A 16,871-nucleotide genomic window follows, 5' to 3' on the forward strand; every position below is an offset into this window, starting at 1 on the left:
GCATTTTCAAGACATTTCCTCAAACGGACAGGTAGACCACATTTTCCACACTTTTCTTAGGTATTCGGCGGGAGTAGCAGCCATGACGTCACGGATCTTATCTTCAAGCTCATCAAGAGTTTGAAATTTGCTCCGATACACTTCTTCTTTGGCCCATCTCCATAAAAAGAAGTCACATGGGGTCAGGTCCGGACTTCTTGCTGGCCATTCTGTGGGTCCCCCGATGGCCAATCCAGCGTCCTGGGAAGTGTTCATTGAGCCACGCCCGAACCAAGGCAAAATGCGGATGAGTACCGTCTTGCACAAACAGCAGTACATGTCCTTCGTCCCATGCGAAATTGTAGGCCAAATAAAATGTTGCAATTTTCCAAGTAACGTTCATCATTCATGGTGTCTCGCAACAGATATGGTTCACCATTTACCTCGAGGGCCAAGTCCGGTGGCGGCCAGCAGCCGTCGCAAGCCCGAAACGGGAAAAAGAAACGGAGATGGAGTACCCCGCTGCAACGTCTTCTTTGTCCACCACAACTTCCATCACGATCGAATCCGAGCCACCAGCATGCAAGCACTTCCCCCACAGACGCTCGATAAAAGTCCTGGCAGACCTATTTCTCCACCAATACCTAGTAATAGGCCTATGCAAAAATTAATACTCGTGTAGGCCTATACGGTTCTGATATTAATTTTATACGGGAGTACCGGCAACTCGTGGGTATTTTTAATGTAACAAGCGGCAGTTTTTTTGTCGATATTGGCAACACTGGTGCTCGTTGATTAAGACGTCAGCAAATCCAACATTTGCTGAGCGCAAGAACGAGACAGAGATGGAAAGATTCACACAGAAAGTTTAAGAATAGTGTATTATTTATTATTTTTCCATTTAACGATTCCTCACAACTTCCAAACATAATTCAATGTCGACTAGCTCGTAGCTGGTCTACAAAAAAAACTGACGCTAGAAAATATCTTACATATGCCTCGATGTGCCGAAACATACGCACATCTATAAAACTTGCTGGAAGGAAGGAAAAACAGGACGTAGAATACTCCGTTGAGAAGTACAAAAGCGTGCCCGAGTTTTCATACAGATCAGCTGCCAGCAAAGACAAAATTATTACGAGACATTATTGCATCGACAGACGCTACGTAAGAAGAATCAACTTTCTTTCATCTACCAACTGCGTAGCGTACTGTGTAAACAGGAAGAAATAGAGAACATTATACAAGTGTATGAAGTCCTAAAATGGAAAGCATCACCCAAAATACACCACAAAGCAAGATCGCTTATGACTCCACTGCTAACAGCAAATCCACATTAGAAACCAACATAAGCGCACTAATGGTACGGCTAAGAAAACACCACGCCCACTAACAAGGGGAGGGGTGGCGATACGGAAATGCGAAATTTTTAATAAAATCCATGCAAGGGAAGGGTTTTAGTAGCGGATTTCAACACACTACGTTACAGATAAACGTACTGTACATGGCCAAACACTCCCCTTATTTCTCCCTCAAAAAGACTTTTTAAAAGGGAGTTATCGATACACTTATTTCTTGACCAAGCATCAGTCGCAGCTTGTACTCCAGCAGCATGTCGGTGACTAACATCACTATTAGCCGAGCGAGATGACTCAGTGGTAATGTACTGGCCTCGCATTCAGGAGATTCCGGGTTCGATCCCCAGTGCAAATCATCGATTTTTTCCGTGGTTTTCCTCAACTGAAAGAAACTAATTTTCAGTGAATCAAAAGCGAATGCCGTATTGGACCCCAATTATCGCAAAAAATACAGTTCAAAAGCAACAAGCACTCCCAACTGTAAACTATAGTCAGGATATGACCTCGGAGTTGAACCGATTACATAAAAAAAAAACACTAGATAAATCAATAACTACAACAAGGGAACAACTGCTTCATAAAAATCTGTTACGTATTTAACGATCCATAAGTTGGAACATAAGGCCTACTTTTGAAAAAAAATTTAATTTTCCGATTAATCACAATTACACATACTTTTTCTACGCACATTTCGTATGCTAGCCGTGGCGAAAATGTGATCGTGCGCCAAGCCACTGTGTAACCTGCAACGTGCATAGCACCTATGGAGGGAGGCGGACGCCCGAAGGGGAAGTGAAGCAACTGTCTGACTTATTAACGGATTTTCATTTTCCTTACGTCAAGCACTTAAATATAATTTTATACAGTACAAGGCTACAAATTATGTTTAGTATTAGTATTAGTATTTATTTATTTAACCTGGTAGAGATAAGGCCGTCAGGCCTTCTCTGCCCCTCTACCAGGGGATTACAACTATAACATGAACAATAAGATTACAATTAATATTAAATTTACAATTACAATTACAATAAAAATTAAAGTTCGACAAGAATACCTGATTAATGAAAGCTAGACATTTTATCATAGAAGTTAAGAACAAAGAATATTTTTGTATTTACTGAATTACAAATTAAATCTACAATAACAAAATTCTATAGTGATGAAATTACCGGATATTGAAATATGTTTAGTACGTGTAACGAAGAAAGAAATGAACAGTGAAACATAGGACACAATTTCACAACCTAAAATTAACTGTCTTCAGAATGTTTCTGTGACAGAGTTTCAAAATCAAGAATGATGTCACTTACTGCCAGTCGTAGTTGATCACAAAGGTATTTGTCTGTCAGTTGTTATCTAAATTTGGTTTTTGCTATTTTCATTGTTGAAAATAATTTTTCATAAACTTAAGTTGTAGCGAACATGGCTTCAAAAGAGAAAGAGAAGCTTAGGATATATTTTATTTTTCGGCAAAGATTTGAAAAGTTCAACATTTGTCAGGTCCTTACATCTAGCTTTCAGTTGACATCACATTGTAAATCTGCGAGTTTAAATTGAAGATCTAATCACATTATTCGTACACCTGCTGAAAAAGGATCTACGCACAGAGATAATAATAATAATAATAATAATAATACAACCTTTTAATATTTCATCAGTAACAATGCCGTTTTATTTATACAACTGTTTTCCTCGTAATACTTTATTTTATTTTAGTAGGTTATTTTACGACGCTTTATAAACATCTTTGGTTATTTAGCGTCTGAGTGAGATGAAGGTGATAATGCCGGTGAAATGAGTCCGGGGTCCAGCACCGAAAGTTACCCAGCATTTGCTCATATTGGGTTGAGGAAAAACCCCGGAAAAAACCTCAACCAGGTAACTTGCCCCGATCGGGAATCGAACCCGGGCCACCTGGTTTCGCGGCCAGACGCGCTGACCGTTACTCCACAGGTGTGGACTCGTAATACTTGTGAACAAATCATACATTTAATATTCTCATCATATTGGCAGCAAGAAAATGCGTCCTCCCATCCTACTTGAAACTTTCGTTTTTGTAGACGTACATGTGTTCGAGAGAGACATTGCGACGATATGCCACTCGCAGATCAGAGACAAATACAAATGGAACGGAGTTTGACTCCAGTGAGTGAGAAGGTGGGGGTTGTGGGAGGTAGAAAGCAAGAGAAATGCACAGCTGTCATTGCGAGCCATAATGTACTCGTGAGTCACATTTTCGCCACGATTGTCGTATGCGATAGTAACAATTTATAATCCAGCATCTTACAATGCACTGAGTAAAGATACGTAACAGGAGAATTTGGTTCTTCCCTACATTAAAAGCAAATTGATAAAGGTATTTCCGGATCATTCAACCCAGGAGGCCTTCATGTGTACCAACACTACGCTGTTAATGAAGTGTAAATCATCTCCCTACACACACATCTGGTGAATTCAACAGCGATGCGCGGCCTTAGCACACGTACACCTTCCTGATAAGCAGCACACTTTCGATGCAGCTTTGTAGATGTTCTGGTGAGACGAAGTTAAGGCACATCAACTACTCGCTTGTTGTCAGATGTTTTGTTTATTGTTAGTAAAATAACGTGTACAAAAATAGTCTTAGTTCTTCCCTGAAGGAGTAAAAACTCGTGCTCAGGGAGTTATCTAAACACATACTTAACACAAAGATAATTATTTCACACAAAGTGGGTCAAGGAAAACAATTATAGGAATAAATTAACTTTAAAAATATAATTTCAAGTTTAACAATTTAACTCATACAATACATACACATATTAAATCAACATATATTCCTTAAAAATTAAATTCCTAACGCTATTTTTTAAATTTCTGATACTAAAATTTTCCAAATTTGGGTATTTTTTCAATTATTTTATTATATAACCTTGGACCAAAGTCGGTACCATGGCTAAGAGCTGTGCTTGTGTAACAGGTTGGTTCCTCTAGTCGTATAAAATCGGATCTTTTAGTTCCATATTTATGATGATACACTTTGAATTTATTACGATTTTTATGTATGAAGTTTAATAAGGCAATATAACAAATTTGTTTAATTTTCAAAACATTAAAATCAGTGAACAAAAGCTCGGATGAGTAATCAATTGGTTTATTAAGGCATATTTTAATTATTCTTTTCTGAATGAGTATTAGTGGAGTGAGATTAGAATTACAAGCATTTCCCCATCCTAAAATTCCATACTGAAGAATGGATTGAAATAAAGCTAAATAAATGAGACGTAAAATATTAACTGGTAAATATGACCGAAGTATAACAAAGATATAAACTGTTTTACGTGATCTATTGCATAAATATGTAATATGTTTGTTCCATCGTAAGTGTTGGTCGATTGTAATGCCTAAATACTTAACTTCTGAGAATTCGATTAATATGGGACATTCACAATTTTGAGAAGAAAAATCAGAATTATGAATTTTGAGCCTAAAAGAAGATTGAGGAGATACAAGACCACTGGACCTTACTGAAAACGCAACAACAGTTGTTTTGGATGTGTTTAAGGAAAGAGCGTTTGTTTTGGTTTATACCCCAAACCCGTACCAGATGTTTCCTGGAGAAGTGTTTATCGAAAAGTGAAATCATAGTATATATATATTAAAAACGTTATGTGATACGAAGAAAAGAGATGCATTTTCGGATTCAGGGCACATAAGACCATAAGGGACACATTGTTTTAAGTCGGAGCAAAATTCGTATTGTTCAATGTTATTTATTTACTTCTTTAATTAATTATGTATTTATTCATTCACTCAATCATTCATTCACTTGAATAATTTCAAGGGAAAAATTGTTCCGGGGCCGGGTATCGATCCCGGGACCTCTGGTTGAACGTACCAGCGCTCTCCCAACTGAGCTACCCGGGAACTCCACCCAACACCGTCTCACCTTTTCCCTTTATATCCACACAACTCGCGTGGGCTGACGAAACGCCAGAGACCCACATCGAGTGCACACAAACTCTGTGTGACTTGGAGACGGTGTCGGGTGGAGTTCCCGGGTAGCTCAGTTGGGAGAGCGCTGGTACGTTCAACCAGAGGTCCCGGGATCGATACCCGGCCCCGGAACAATTTTTCCCTTGAAATTATTCAAATCTGCTTTACAGGAAGCTTCACCTGAAAGACTAGATTTGCATAACTCATTTACTTACTTGTGCTCTCAGATTATAAAAATGCATCTTGTGGGTGTAGCTGAACTAAACGAGATAACTTTATGCTGTCTTCCCAGAAATACCAAACATTTTGTACAGCAATGGACGAATCAGTTTTCAAGTCATTTGAATCCTTCTGGGACGATGGGAATTTACGATTTTGGGAAACACATCCAGGAAGGAAAATCACAAAGGCAACTTTCGGTATGCTTTTTGCAAAAGTTTGGCCGAGAGCAGTAACGCCATCCAACATCATTTCAGGAATTTATCCACTTCATCCTAATGTCATTCCACAAGAAAGCTTTGCTTCGAATGAAGCAAGTGAAACTGGTGATGTGGTCGCCAAAAGTTTCGCAACCAAGAACAATTAATCTACTTCTGCTGAAAGCAGAAAGAGGAAGAGATCTGCAGCTGATTTATAAGATGCATCATTTGTCCAGTTTGTCGCGTACCGATGATTTAGATATCAATACAGCTGGCAATCCTACTGCCTCATCGTCCACTACTCCCCCTTCCTTCACAGACAGAAATTCTAAAAACACCCGAGAGAAGAAGACCACGCGCTACTAACAGTAAAAAAAAAATCTTTAAACTATAGAGGTAACATAATTATAAAATTATTGTTTCAAAGCAGAAAACCAGAGGAAATTCAGAAAGAGAAGCCTTCATCTAAACCAAAAATTCAACAGCAGAATGAGTTATGCAACCCGGGACCTACTGGTACTCTAAAAGTTCACAAGGAGAGTTGGTACTGTTTTATTTGTAAAGAAGGCTTAATCAGAGATATGATTTTGTGTGAAACTTGTCGCAAATATGAGCATAGACAATGTGTTGGGATTACTAAACAACAGGAAATTGTACATTTTGAGTGCCCGGGATGTGAAAATGATTTCGTTTAATTTGAAAGGTTTCGTATTATTCACTGTGTAAAGGCCATTTCCTCAGTGATCAATAGTTTTTTTGCTATATTAAATAAAATATATTTCATTCAATCATTTGTTCCATTAATTTAAAAGTTTAACACAGGCCTGCAAAACTGTAGCTCCTGAAAGCGACTGCTTTACTCCCCTTTCTTACCCCACCCACCTTTTCTACCAGCGCGGTCATGACGTTCTAGTTACGCTTGGCTGCATTAACATTCATTCGCGGCGACAGGTATACAATACGCTATCAAGAATTACAAATGAACAGATAATAAAATTTTTAGGAACATACCTTTAGAAAATAAGAGAAAAATGAATTCGAGGGAAATAAATAAATAAAAAGACACGTAAAATAAATTTTAAAATGTATGTGTGCATATAACGTAAAAAGGTCTCCCTATGTATAATATATCGTCCTATTACTAGTAAAGCCGATTAAATCCACATTTTGTGTAAAATAAGTTAAGTACAGTCCCCGACATGTCTTTCTGTGCTCTGTATTTTACTAAAATGAAATAAGTCCGAAATGTTGCTTACAGGCAACAAACCAATTACTTTATTTGAAGAATTTATTATGATTTTTTGGTAAGCAAACAAACAAATAATACGCGTACTGCAGTTCAAAGAGAACTGGAACATAGCAAAATCTAAACCCGTGAAGGAATACTACTTTCAAAGGAAATGGGAATATGATTATTTTGTTCTTGAAGACGAAAGAATTGCTTGTTTACTGTGTCCCATCCAATTTATTTCCACTCGTCATTTCAATATTAAACCATATTTCAACGAAGTCCATATTAAGAATTATGGAATGCACAAACTTTTGGATAAGTTCATTATTACGAACTGTATATTGATTATTTATTTATATACTGTAAAATTAAGGACGTCACTCGTTGTGTTCATTTTGAATTGAAATTAATAGTGACTTTCAAGGTTCATTACTTAAATGCTATAAATTTCTGTTTCCGTAGGTGATGATAGGAGGAGAGTTTTCGAAAATCTAAAACAGGTTAGGCGCAAAGAAATCTCAAAGAAACTACCGACAGGAAATCTAGCACAATTGTAAACCTTGAAACGAGATAACGCATTATAAAAACAATGAATTTATTACAATCCTTTTTTAAAATTACATACCGCCACTGATGGAACTTTGACGACAAGAGAAGGTAAATAACCCTACGCGGAAGTCGATCATCCCCAAAAGAAGTGGAGTGAAGCTGACGTCATATTTCCCCTCCTTACGAGTTCTGCAGTTAAACACAACTGTGTCTACTTCTAAAATTTGGAAATTCAGAGCTGGCCTTATTTGGAACCTCTGTTCCTAATAAGGCCAATTATCCCTTTGCTGAATTATAGACATTTTTAATAACAAATAGGCCTAATACAATTTAAAAGTATAGCTTTACGTCTTCCATTTCCTCGTGAATTAATTTGTAATTGTGTTAAGATTGAAAAAGATTAATTGAGAAAGAACCAAATGCCAGTGAAGCAAACCTTAGCATGGTCTTATTTGGCACACTTACCTTATATATTCTCACTTGACGATAGGCTATGTGTCACAGGGAAAGCAATTGAGGCAAGGAGATCAAAAACCCAGTAACTCCAATTTTTTTTTTACAAAATTGAGTTATGGGCTGGATGGTGCTTTTAGTTTGTCCCGCATGCGTGGAAGGCAAGAATACACTAATTTCGACATTCATCTGCATTCTGTGGGCTGTTTTAAAATACGTGGAAGTCAAAACTTCACTTAATCCATGGAGTTTTTGCATTCCAAGCTTAATTTCCCGGTAGGTGGCAACACTATCGCTCAACCAGCTGAGTAAAGTGATACGGCATTCAGAATCTCACAAAAATCTATGAAATCCATGTAAGACTATGAAAGGCACAATATGGAGTAGATTTAACTTCCAGAAACCCAATACAGATGCACCATTCTCCAGTCAACTAAAGTACAATTCAGCATTGCCATTGAAAGAAGGAAGCGAAAGGACTTGCAAAATTTAATGGCTTATTTGTGGGGAAAGTAGGATATATAATCAAACTCTGTTTTTGGACAGTAATAATCTAGAATCTAGATGCACAGGAAGAACATAAGAGTGAGAGAAAAAACAGAATCTGTAACATGAATCAGACTGTGTTAACATTTTAATATTGTTTGTGGTTTTATTTGTGTATTTTGATGTGCTTTATGGTAATTTGTGACTTTCTGTCTCATATATTTGAAATTAAAAAAAAAAAATGTAGCAATGTTAATCTTAATAATAAACTTCCATTTTCTCGTATATTCCAATGTTTCAAAAGGGTATTATGATACTTATCTTTTTTCTTCATACGGCTCATATTTATTCACTTTTCTTAATCTATACATTGTGGAAGTCAGAAAACAACTAACTCCAGCAGTGTTTATTTCAAATTGTAGCGTAAGATAATGTAAAAATTTAGGTTTACAAGTATTTAATTGATAAAGAATGTAATTTTACAAAATATTAATAAGTAAATATATAATATTTAAAGTTAGTAAGATAGATGATGAGTTTTTTCTCTCTCCTGTAAAGTTTGCTTTATTGGAATTAGGGAGTTTTTGATTTCCCTGTCTCAATTATTGTTTTCTGATTAGTGTAATGTGTTACTAGTCAGCGATGTATGCAATGGAGGGGGAAAGGAACCGACCACCCTACCCCATTATCTACTCCCTCAGTTGCCTCATGAGTGATGCCTTGCTGTTATCACTTACGAGATTCAAACCTGTCTTCAGGTAGTCGACCAAACAACAACACAACATTAATTCTGAAAATATTTATCACGTGTATTGGACTATAAGTCTCTTAGATATGCGAAATACTGTATGAACTCAACGGTAACGTGAAATAACTGTTCAATAGAATAAAAAAAAAAACTAAGTAAACAAAAGGAAAAGGCGGAGGTCGAAGATTCGAATTGAAGCCGTCACACACAATACATAGTCCATGTCGCTACCTATTCGATTACCTCAAGTCTGGCAATCTAGCTGAAATTGAAACGTGACAATATGGTTTGAAGAAGATATTATTTTAAATGGCTAACCAGCGAATAGGGATTATAAAGAAAGGACACTTCGCGTCGGTATCTTTGATGTAGCCGGACCGATTTCAATTACCTTCAAGCCAGCTAAAGCGTGAGATTCTGCTTTCTCCCTAGAGTTGGCGTTGACATCACACCAGCTAGCAGTCGACATAGCGGAAATATAACACACACAGTTAATACATCTAGGTACATTATGTACTCAAATAAAATAAATTGGATCCAAAAAATAATAAATCCGTCATTAACTGTAATGTCTAGATTCCAGAGTTCCTTTATAATGAGAGTTGAGACGTTGACCCCAACAATTAAAATATGTAATGATTTGATAGCGCTGAAAATGGAAAAACAAAACTCTTACGAGAAGTAAAACCATATACCTATATTATATTATTATACAAATATTAAACGAATTCGATACTTAATTTTATAATTTATTATATTATTTTATAATATAATGTATTATATCTGAAATATAAAATATTATTATTACAACTAGTTTGTCACTGAGAAATAAGGAAAAGCTGTTAACTTGAATTTATTTGAAGCAAAGCGTTACTGGATTATGCAATAAGGTAGGCGATGTTTGGATCCTGTGCCTCAACTCTATTCTCAATTATTATCTTAGCGTATGCTCGATTACACTACCTCTAGCGCTTGAAAGTGGAACTAACCGCTGGCGCACAGAGAAACAAAACACAGGAAAATTCGCTCAGTGTCCATTCTTTATAATCCCTATTCGCTGGGTTAACCGTCTGTGATTAGAACCCAGATATGTTTGAGTACATTCTTTAAACACTAAAATTTGGTATGGGTTTCATTAAATGTAGCGTTTGGAATAGGCGGTCATCTCTTGTTAGTAGATAATTCTAAGCCTATGTATTATGGTTGTTTATCAGTATATTAAACTCTTGGTACAAAGTAGAAATCCGAAAGTTTACCGTTAAACAAAGTAAAAGAAACACGAGTAAACAGTCGAAAGAGCATCGTAGATGTTACACAACTGGCGGGGAATGGCGTTTCTAACCGCGAAGGATCTATCGACCATGAATTGAAGAGGAGGAAATACAAGCAACTGATATGCATGAGTGTGTTTACAAAAGGGCTTTCCGAAGATAAGATGGCAGCTCAGCATTTTGTACAGCTAAATAAGTTTGCTGAACTTGATATCGCACACAATACATCCGTTTCATACAAATGCACAGACTTTGCCTTTGTGACTAGGGCTTATGCATGAAAAAAATATCCACAAGAGAGTTCCTTCGTTATAGATAGTTAATGACAACATGATACTAGGCTAGGTTAATGGTTTACATGATCAAGGGCAAGTACGGGGCAAGTCTCACTCGACACCAAATCCCTCGTGATGGAAATCCGATACAGACACTAATGAATTAATAACAAACCGCGGATTTTGAGGAACTGTGAATCTCAAAACGCGTTTTAATCTTAATCTCTTTGTAGGTTATACGTTGTATAAAAAAGTATAATGACGCACCAAAAAATCTATTTCGACATTTTCACGGATATATGTAACTTTCATGTCTTCAGAATATCCCCATGGCTGTCATCATGAATGAAATCCGATGAAGTATGATGCGCCTATGTAGTTATTGCAAGTTATCTTGAACCTTAACATCCCCTAAGTCTGTCTTTCGAACTGCTCAGTACGGCATGTACTCATCAACGTAACGGCACGGCAAGGATGCCCCTCCCTCGGGTAACGTGACTCTTTTCAGAAAACGTTGGTTCTTTTACCTTACGGCTCTGTACTCTAAAGAACTTGGTTCAATACAGACAATCTTCTCACGATACTCCGGTTTTGAGAGGAGAACATAGTTTCGTAGCAAGTTTTAATTAACCTGTAATGAGTAAATATTTAAATATAATCATGTGTACACTCTTCCTCTCTCATCCGGGCTGGGGACCGGCAATGGCGGAGTTACTACAGCTATTTCTATACATTATATAGACCTACATGACTTACACCTTCAGGTAATATGTACATATTCTTATAACAATATTTTACAGGCTTATTATTTGAATTTACGTTAATTTACAATTATACACACTCCATATCCCTATCATTGCTGCCATCATCGCTTGGTCCAAAATTAATTATTTCCTTAATGGCATCATCCATTCGGAATTATCTTCTTAATCATAGGTACTACTTCCTGAACAAGATAGAATTCTTCGATTGCATCCCGAATGACATGTTGATCGAAGTCGTCCACTTCAACTTTACACAAGTCCTAATTTTGGAATGAAATAATATGTTTTGCAGAACTACAACAAAATAATAACTTACAACAGTCATTCATTATGTCGCTCACAGTACACACACTATTGTACATAACTATTATAGCAATAATTTCTACACATTACATACCTATTCTTTCCCGGAGTAGTGTGAGGTTCATTCGGTTGTATTTTTTTTTTTAGATGCCACTACCTCTACTTCTTTATTAGCATTTCGGTTGTAATTCAATATTATTCTTAATTCTCTTCACGGGACTAATACTTTTGCCAGAGTGTTTAGCCGTTCTCTCATATTCCTTATCAAGAGGTTCCAGCAAACATTTGTTTTATTTTTCTTCCTCGCAATACTTAATCATACTTGCGATAATTTCTCTGTGGATAACAGCGTTACTTTTTCTCCGTGGTGGTGTGATTTCACCATAATTACTATCCTGTGGTTGCTGGTTCATGGTAACACTACTGGTACGCAGTGAAGGAAATAGTTCTATGTTTCTCGACAAGAGTTATGATGAGGAGCATGCGCAAACAACTCAGTTGGCTCCACCCATGTTACGTGCTTCCTTCCCTCTGCCCCCGCTCAGGAAGTTCAAGATAACTTGCAATAAAAGTAGTACTGACTATTGAGTCATGTGACTGCCATTAGGCTAAAGTTGAAGCGTTTTTTGAGTCTGCATCTGTTTGTCAGATTACAAGAAAGCATGTTTTGGTTTTTGTTACACCAGTTGGTCCACATGAAGTGTTACATGTTAGTTTCTCTTAAATGGATCAATAAAACTAAATGCAGAGTTTTTCAAATCTCAATTTTCAGATTGGATCATGACTGATGACATTCCGTTCAAAACATGCCCTATGAGTAGGGGTCAACGGAATGTCATCCAGGACCCAACCTAAAAGGTCTCTTTTTCTAGAGAAATTTGAAGAAAAAAAAGTATTTAATTGTATTAATACATTTAAGAGAAACTAAACTATTAACAGTTTATGTGCGCTACCTTGTTTATTCTATGATAGTAGTTTTCATTAAGTTCTCATAAAAGGAAATGGACACGAGAAAAATGTTCCATATACAGACAAGCGGCTCGGTTTACAAAGTGTACAGTTAGTTATTTTAAGTGGGAAGTAGAAAGAGGCGGAACTTCGTGAAATGTTGCCAAAGCTCAAGTTTTCGTTATAAGGAGTGAGAGAACTAATGGAAGAATGATGATAGCTGCGGATCTGACAACGTTGCCAAGTCTATCTACGGCTATTTCACTCTACATGAGTGGCCCTCGGACTATGTAGACATAAATATTTTCCAAAAATGTGGTTTACGGTATACTGTCTGTGTGCAGTGGCGTAGACAGAGGGGCTCACCGATCCATTTTTCAACAAATATTTAAAAATTATATTAGATTTAAAGCGTGAAGAAACAATCCACCATTGGCATTGTGCGATTACGACACTGAAAGGAAAGCATTGTTTGTTTCTATCGACAATGACTAATATTCAGAATTAAAAAATCTTTATACAATATTTCTGCCGACAGTTGTTTTAAATTGACCGATGATTTTCGAAGAAATTATGAAACTATCGTTCTCGACACATTAACTAGATCAGGCCTGCATCCTCACTCTATTTCTATTGGGTATGACTGACTTCTACGTAGAGTTGTTGACATTCTTCGCATGTGGGAAAGTCTATCAGTGGCGGAACTGTAATTAAGAAAAAAAAAAGATTGTAATAAAGTTATTGTATTTATAATGCGTTATGTCTTTTCAAGGTTTATGATTATGCTAGAGTGGCCCTGGGACTTTGTAGACATGAATATTTTCCAAAAATGTGGTTTACGGTATGCTGTCTATATGCAGTGGCGTAGACAAGGGGGTTTACCGAGCCATTTTTCAAGAAATATTTAAAAATTATATTAGATCTAAAGCGTGAAGAAACAATCCACCGTTCGCATTGTGCGAATGCGATACTGAAAGGAAAAACTTACTTCTTAAAAGTTAGAGGACTTTTCAAAATCTTTTGTGACTTTTCAAAAAGTTTAAAATGCCATTTGAGCTAGTGCTCAGGAAAATATACTGCAAAGAGAAAAGCCATTGGCAAAGTGTTAAAGAAATCTGAATCGTTGCAAAATGTGTAATGCGTATTAGAATGTGTCATTTTCATGACGTCGATATTTTCTTTGAAAGCTTCAAGCATGCTGGGAACATCTTTCTTGGGATTGTTTCTTTGCCGCTTGAGATGTGGGCAGTGGCCTAAAGCGCGATATTCTCTAACAAAGCAGTGCTACTATACAGACCGCCTTGATTCGGGCGTCCTTCTTGAGGCCTTATCGCAGCCACAGTCGAGCGAGCGCGGTCTATCTCGGCCAAGTAACTCTTGTGTGAAGAATATAAATAGAACCTTCATAGATGCAGCGCCTTTACACATCCATTTTGAACATGTGTCAATTCTCTTTGCACTTATTCCATTAATATAACACTTTTAGTCGGTAGACATTGTATCAAGTGCAACGTTAGTGTCGTGGAATTGGTGATACCGAAATGGAACTTCGAAAAACGAGTCCAAAGATTCACAATGAAAATACCTGACAATTGCGTTACAGGAAAAATCACAGCAGCACCCGTTGGTTTCGAGAACAGAGTGTAACTCGTTACAATCTGAGATCCACCGTGGCAATAGAAAATGACGTCTGACAATTTAGTCAAGTCGTATGTTCTCCTTCCATCCCTTCAAGATATTTGGCATGAGTAAGATGTAATGAACGAGTATGAATATACGGTACAGTGGATTCTATTAATGCCGTCTCGTTCTTTAGTCGTACTGACAATGAAACTCCGTCTTCTATCCCTGGCCTACTGTGCACGTGAGGCTTGACTTGCCTGTATTGTATATTCCGGGTTTCAGTGGTGTTCATGCTACAGTGACAACTATGCCGTCATTACAATTAGAACTCGTGTGCGATTTTAGAGGTGCAACGGCACACGCCACTGTGTCCGTTGTATACATACTTACTAGAAGAGCAGTGGGAGGGGGATGAATTACTGACTAAACACAACTTCAAAACGTGACGGTATTAATGGAATAGACTGTACATTAACTCGCATAGACATGTTATGCCTATTTGACTACGACCTAAAAATATTTCCGATACTGGCTCTCACAACATTCTACTATACAACTGTAAAACAAAAGTAGATGGCAAGCTTCCTAAACGGAGTAAAAACAACTAAAATCATTCACTGAACAAATAGAATTAATTTTTTCCATGATCATTAAAATAATATGAAGTATATCAATTAAGTATATTTTGTCAGTTCACATAAATCAATGGTTGACATCATTCATCAGTGACTTCACAAGCTCAAGCTGCAGTATTTTTTTAAATTCATGCAGGAAGCTCATAACTAGTGCTAAGAAGTTCCTACCAAAGCATAGTTTTGAGGTTGAGTGCAGATGCGCATATAGATAACCCCGGCTCTACTGCACTACTGTCAGTGACTCAGGAGAAGACGAGAGCGGACTAAGCCTAGCCGTCCACTGGCACCGTGAACGGTCGAATATTTGTTAGGCCGTATACGGCCGAATGCCGGACAACCGGCAGAAGAGCCGATCGATCGTCCACTGGAGCCGACGCTTCGGCCGTCAATTATCAGTTGTATGTCCTCGTGCTACATGCTTACACTTAATACATACATACATACATACATACAAATGGCTTTTAAGGAATGGCGAAAATATAGGGTATATCCGATGCTTAGAGAAAGGTGTCGCCTGGGTAATGTTTATCATCTATGCCTACACAATAAACTTCTAGAGGATAGTGCTATGTTTTTCGATTACTATCGGATGAATGTTGATACATTTCAGTAGCTATATTTTAAATGTAATTCGTCCATCAATCTCAAAATGATCAAATTTCAGAGAAGTTGTACCATGTGAGAAACGTTTGTCAGTGATCTTAAGGTAAGTAGTACACGAATAATAATTTGTTAAGCCTTAAAAATTTTATTTCACTTGTTTAACGAAAAAAAAAAACCACAAGAACTAATTAATTTTTCGGCGTTCATGGCGAAATTTATGGAAACAGTCATCACGTGTTGCCCTGTTCGGTCGAATGAGACCGGAAAATCCCATCTGAATTGGATCGAACCGGCATTCGGCTGTCTTCGGCCGCAAACGGCCGAATGGGACGAGTGTAATGGACGCGCGCCAATGCATTCTCTTGTTGTGGGATCATTCGGCCGTGTACGACCGTAAACGGCCGAGTTCTTATTCGGCCGAATTCGGTTCCAGTGGACGGCCAGCCTTGGAAGAAGGGATGTGAACAGATAACGTACGACAACACGTGTAATACTTGTACTACAGTAAGCGGAAACATTAGGTCTCTTTCTGTTCAACTTAGTTTACTAGTTACTATATCGACTATGAGATCTTGAGACGTCTCTGTGCAAGCGATTTATTAAATAATTAGTTAAGAAGTGTTAATTAACAAAGTATCGAGTGTTATTATAAATTTATTCGTTTTATTCTTTCACATTAAGTTCATTATTTGTATTATTTGTGAGTTGGTATGGCAGAATCTAAGAAAAGGGAAAAACAATTCATAGTGAAGCAAGAAATATTATCAGAAACATTATAAAAGAATGTGATGATGAGTCGCAACAACGTAGTCTAAAAGACCCAATCAGTCATCCTAATAACTGTACTTCTGCATATGCAGGGAAGTCAGTTTCTACAATCACCAGAATTCGTAAGACGAGTGTCGATGTTGGTGAAAGCAGCTTGTCAACACCAGGGAAGCACAGAAAACGCCCAGATCATAAAAATGTAATAATAGACGACTTCGATAAAAGAGTAATTAGGGATGTTATACATGATTTCTATGTAAACCATAAGATAATATCAACCTGTGCAAAGCTTCTAACTGCTGTAAGAGAAAAAAATCAATCTTCCTTGGAGTTCTCAGTCCTTAAGACGAAACATGAAGGGAATGGAGTATCAGTGGAAAAAAATGCAGTTCTCATAGGAGATTGTTAATAGAAAGACCTCATATTGTTGCTTGGCGATGTAAATATTTAAGAGCAATGCGCCAATACCGATTATGGAACCGCCCA

General features: G+C 37.2%; 1 protein-coding gene across 6 annotated transcripts in view; it reads right to left on the reverse strand.

The window, feature by feature from the left end:
* The window catches only part of gish (casein kinase I gish), a 391,901-nt gene that overhangs the window by 208,082 nt on the left and 166,948 nt on the right, over window positions 1-16,871 (reverse strand). The gene's annotated exons all lie outside the window — the stretch shown is intronic.

This window comes from Periplaneta americana, chromosome 12 (assembly GCF_040183065.1).
Source record: "Periplaneta americana isolate PAMFEO1 chromosome 12, P.americana_PAMFEO1_priV1, whole genome shotgun sequence".
Taxonomy (NCBI): domain Eukaryota; kingdom Metazoa; phylum Arthropoda; class Insecta; order Blattodea; family Blattidae; genus Periplaneta; species Periplaneta americana.